General features: G+C 37.1%; 1 pseudogene; it reads left to right on the top strand.

The window, feature by feature from the left end:
• Positions 1-4,178: 4,178 nt before the first annotated feature.
• Positions 4,179-5,008, top strand: LOC102928844 (small ribosomal subunit protein mS33 pseudogene; annotated as a pseudogene).
• The last annotated feature ends 554 nt before the right edge of the window (positions 5,009-5,562 follow it).

Genomic DNA, 5,562 nt, shown 5'->3' with positions numbered 1-5,562 from the left:
CCTGCTTGGTTACTGGCCAATCAGTGTTTTATTTATCAACCAATCAGAGAAACACACATTCACAACATACAGAACATCCCACAGCATTCCCGATATTTATTAACCCAGCTATTATTTCTAACGGAATCTCTATCCAGATACACATTTCCATTTCTGGATATTAAGGTAACTATTGAAAATTTAGGCTAATGTATAGCATTTCCTTGATAATTGTTCCTTTTCAATACTTAGGACCTGTCCTATTTAGCTGATAAAACTAAAAATTAAGTACAGAGAATTTATAATTATGATATTTCTATTTTATGGTGGTACAAATGTGAAATATTTTCAGTAGTACTTCAAATTTTGAATCTTTTTTAAAAGATTTATTTATTTTTGTTTTATATGTGTGACTGTTTTGCCAGCATGTATGTCTGCTTATCAGGTTAATGAAGTGCTCACAGAAGGAAGAAGAGAACATTCAATTCTCTAGAGCTGGAGTTACAGGTAGTTTTGAGCCTCCATGTGGGTGCTGGGAATCCAGCCCTTTTAAATCTTGATTTTCTTTTTCTCTTTCTTTCTTTCTTTCTTTCTTTCTTTCTTTCTTTCTTTCTTTCTTTCTTTCTTTCTTTCTTTCTTTCTTTCTTTCTTTCTTTCTTTCTTTCTTTCTTTCTTTCTTTTAGTTAGGTCATTTTTTGCCAAAAGTAAGCATATACAAATGTCAAGATCATGATGAGGAAATCTACAGACAACTGAACCAAGCTCACAAGAACTCACAAGCATCAGACTGTCAGCTGTGGAACCTGCATGAGAGTGGACTAGATCCTCTGCATATGGGAGACAGTCATGTAGCTGGGTCTGGTTGAGGGGTCCCTGGCAGTGTGATCAGGATCTATCCCTGGTGCATGAACTTGCTTTCTGGAGCCCATTATCTATTGTGGGATGCCTTGCTCAGCCTTGATGCAGGGGGAAGGGGCTTGGTCCTGCCTCAATTGTACCAGGCTTTGCTGTTCCCCCATGGAAGGACTTACCCTTTTGGAGGAGGGGATGAGGGGTTCGTCAGGGTGGGGGAGGCTGAGGGGGGAATGGGAAGAGGGATAAGAGGGGGATCTGTGGTTGGTATGTAAAATGAATAAAAAAAATCCCCTTATTATTTTAGCTTGTTTTAAAGCATGGTGTTCTAATTTCATTGCTGTTGCTTCAATAAACTACCCCAACCTAAAGAGCAACTTAAGAGAGAAAAGGTTTATTTTAGCTCACAATTCCAGGTTATAACGCTTGTTCAGGAAAGTCATAGTGACAGGCACTGAAGACAACTAAGTGGTCACATTACATCCATAGACGAGAGCAGAGAAAAATGGATGTATACATTCCTCTGCTCAGCTCTGCCCCCCCCCTTTTATTTTTATACAATCCAGGATCCAAACCTAGGGAATGGTACCATCTACAATGAAATTGTTTTCCCACATCAATTAACATAATCAAAACAGCACCCCCACCCTCCACCCTCCCACTGCCACTCTCAAGACCTGACCATGAGCCAGCAATACCTTACTGAAAATCTCTTTCCAGGTGACTTTAGCTTGAGTTAAGTTGACAATGAAAACTAACCATTTCAAATGGGTTGCCGTTACCTAGTCCAACGTACCCTAACTGAGATCATTTGGTGAGATGAAAAAAGGAAGTATAAGATGCCCAGCAGACGATAAGGAAAGAAACCCTTACAGAAACATTTTCCCCAAACAAGCAGACAACAAAGAGGGGGGGGCAGTGGGGAACAACAGCAGCAACACGAACAAACAAAAAGGCCTATTTTGGAACTTTATTCTTATAAATATCATAGCACAATTAATTAAGCCCAAAATATTTGTCAGCACTTTTTTCCCCCTGTGGTTTAATTGTTTCAATTTTATCCACATGTATTCCATAGAAGAAATAAGTTACATCTATTTTTGAGGGCAGAGAAAACGCTTTTTGAGTAAACCAACCAACCGACAGCAGCAACAACAACAATAGCAACAACAAAACCACTAGAAACATTGATTCTAGTCTTTGTTTAGGGATCAGAGTTAGAATCAAGTCCTAAAAGGCGTAAAACTTTATTTCAGAATGTTCAGCTGTTGAAAAAAGATCTAGGGTTTCCAGATGTTCCAACCATGTGCATAGATGAAGAAGCAGAGCCCAAAGTTTAGAAAGATCAACTGAAAGTCAATAGTATGCCAAATAAATGAGGTGTGCAAAATGAGATATTGCCTGGTGAAAATTTTTTAATTCGCCGGGCAGTGGTGGCACTCGCCTTTAATCCCAGCACTTGGGAGGCAGAGGCAGGCAGATCTCTGTGAGTTCGAGGCCAGCCTGGTCTACCAAATGAGTTCCAGGAAAGGTGCAAAGCTACACAAAGAAACCCTGTCTCGAAAAAACCAAAAAAAAAAAAATGTAATTCAAAATTTAAGAATAAATGTGATTCTGGGCTGGGAAATGTAGCTAAGTGATAGAGCCCTTGCTTAGCATGGATTAAGAAGTTGGTTTTAATCTTCAGCACCACAAAGCAAATAAAAGATTGCTATGAATCTGGATATGTTCATCTTTATTCTACCTTCCCTAGAAATGATGTACCAGGGCAGCAGAACCCAAGAAATGCTCTATTTTAAAAATTGTTATATACTTTTAATTAGAAAAGTATTGTTTGTATATTTTTACTTATTGTAAAAATAAAAATGAGGTGGGACAAAGATAAAGCTTTATTTGACATTGGTAAGCAAAAACAGATAAAAGTTTTTTTTTAATTAAAAGATAAATTACAATCATGTTGAATTTCCCTAATATTTAAACAGAATAGCATAGAGAAATACAACAAACAACATGAAAACATTGAAGTAAAATGATTTATAGGAATAAAAATATCAACCCCTCATTAGAGAGCTTCAGACTGAATTGGAAAAAGATACAACTGCTTGTTACTTGTGGGAATCATCTCATAGAAAATGATTTAGTAGTTAGAAAATGTTTAAGATATGGCCAATAGGAACACAAAGCATGAGCCTGTACATCAAAATGAACAATGTGGTCAGGTACTTTGTTGCCATTTTCATCTGCATTTAGTAATTTAATGTTCTGAATAACTCTTCATGGTAGACAGGCTTGTTATTTTTATTTTAGAGATAAAACAAACAATGGAACATAAAGAGATTAAATAATCCCAGGTTCTCATTCTTGATGAAAAACCTGGGATTTGAGTTCTGTTTTTTTCTAACTTGAGAAACTCTTCAACAGTGGTTCTCAATCTGTGGGTCACATCAAATGACCCTTCCACAGGGATTGCCTAAGATCATCCTGCATATCAGATATTTATATTACAATTCATAACCATAGCAAAATTACAACTATGAAGTAGCAATGAAAATAATGTTATGGTTGGGGTGACCACAACATGAGGAACTGTATTAAAAGGTCACAGCATCAAGAAGGCTGAGAACCACTGCTCTACAACAGTACACCAGTACATCACAGATTAGTCCTGCATCAGAATTACCTATAGTGAACTAAAGAATTCTTAGTCTTCTTCAGGGATTAACCCCTTAATTTGTTATCTAATATCAAGTGGTAAACCCAATTATTATGTATATATACGCAACACTAAACAGACTCAGCAGGTTGTATTGATATTTTATGCTTATATATGTGTGTGTGCATGTCTAACAATAACAACTAAAAAGAGAGCCCATAAATTTAAGAGGGAGTGGGGGGGGTATGGGAAGAAGGGTTGGAGGGAGAAAATGATGTAATTATATTCTAATTTTTAAAAATTAAAAATAAAAGAAAGAATTACCTATGGTGCCTATGAAAAAATTCGAACTCTTGGCATCACCTCAGGCATACTGTAGAGTTTTGAAATTTGCATTTTAAACAAAGTACTCCAGCTGACTTTTATGTAAATATCTGAGAACCATCATATGTTGTGCCTCCAAGACAATGAGAAGAAAACAACTGAAATGGAAAACTTCAACACACCCTTTCTACCATAGATTAAGTTGAAACACTCAGCCCCTGGAGAGTGAGCTCAGCAGTTAAGACCATTGACTGTTCTTCCAGAGGACCCTCTTTCGATTCCCAGAACCCACCTGGTGTCTCAAAATCGTCTGACTCCAGTTCCAGAGGATCTGCCGCCCTCTTCTGGCCTTCACAGGCACTGCGTGAGAATGGTGCACAGACGTACATGTAAGGCAAACTGCTCATTCACATAAAAATAATTAAATAATTAAAAAAATGAAACACATGCGTGCATATCACAAAAGCAGGAGACTGGTAAAAGGAAGCAAACTTTTGGATAAAGAGAGTGAGAGGAAAAACGGAGAGGCGTGGGATTGATGTATATGATATAGTTGAAAGAAGCTGTCTTTATGGAACCCAGCACTATGTACAGTGAATGTATGCTAATAAGAAGTAAGACTATGAGGGCTAGAGAGATGGCTCAATGATTAATGGAGCTTGCTGCTCTTGCAGGGATCTAAGTTCATTTTTCAACACTGGTCAGGTGGCTCAAAACCTCCTGCAACTCCAGTTTTAGGGGATCTGATGTCCTCTTCTTTGTTCTCCGTAGGTATGCTCACACACGCGGCACACACACATACACATAAAATTTTGAGAATGCTTTTTTTCTGGAACGCACGTGAGCAAGATCAGACACAGAATACGCACTGCCTATGTCTTGTCTGAGTGCTGGGATCTTTGGTGAAGTGCCCAGGCCTACTGCTTCAAAGTCCATGAAAGTGGTGAATATGTTAGTGAGCAGCCCTTGGCCAAAAAAGAAGAGACTTATGACTGGTATCCAAATCACAACATGTATTTTGCGCTCATGGGCACACTCCATTTCCTTGGACTTTACAGAGATGAGCATCAGGATTTTAAGGATGAGCAAAGCCGTCTAAAGAAGCTCCGTGGAAAGGAGAAACTAATGAAAGGAGAAGGGAAAAGAACTACCAAAAAAAAAAGAAAGAAAGAAAAGAAAGAAAGAAATAGTATCAGTTAATCAAGAAAGAAAATTCCTTCCTCAATGACTAAGGAAGTGTATCTCATTAACTTTTCACATACTAGAGGAAAGTGACCTTCCTCAGTAGACATCACCCCATGTTAAGCTGTGTCTGATTTCTTGAAGATATTCTAATTCTTCAAAATTATATTTACATTGGTTTTGCAAACTGAAGTTTACCTACTTCTCTAATGGAATGAATAAACTATTGTTTAGCAGAAAAAAATTTTAAAAAGTAAAAATACATGAGAAAAAAGTATATCAGGTATTAACAAAATATTTATTGGAATACTGAATCTCAAGGGATATTTCTCTAAACATTCATCGAATAAGTCTACTCCCAGGATTTTATCCCGAGGTTAATTAGAATCGTCCATGAAGATTTATGGGAAGATATTCATAAACAATTTTAAATTAGGTTTTAAGAAATACTGAAAGTAACCTACAGGTCTAAAAGTAGAGAAATTTTTAATTAAATTACAGTAGTGCCCTAAAGTTAAGTATTATGCAACATGGATTAAATCATGCTTTCAAAAACATGTAGTGACACAGAG

The sequence above is a fragment of the Peromyscus maniculatus genome, chromosome X (genome assembly GCF_049852395.1).
Source record: "Peromyscus maniculatus bairdii isolate BWxNUB_F1_BW_parent chromosome X, HU_Pman_BW_mat_3.1, whole genome shotgun sequence".
Taxonomy (NCBI): domain Eukaryota; kingdom Metazoa; phylum Chordata; class Mammalia; order Rodentia; family Cricetidae; genus Peromyscus; species Peromyscus maniculatus.
This window is presented reverse-complemented; position numbering and strand designations above follow the sequence as displayed.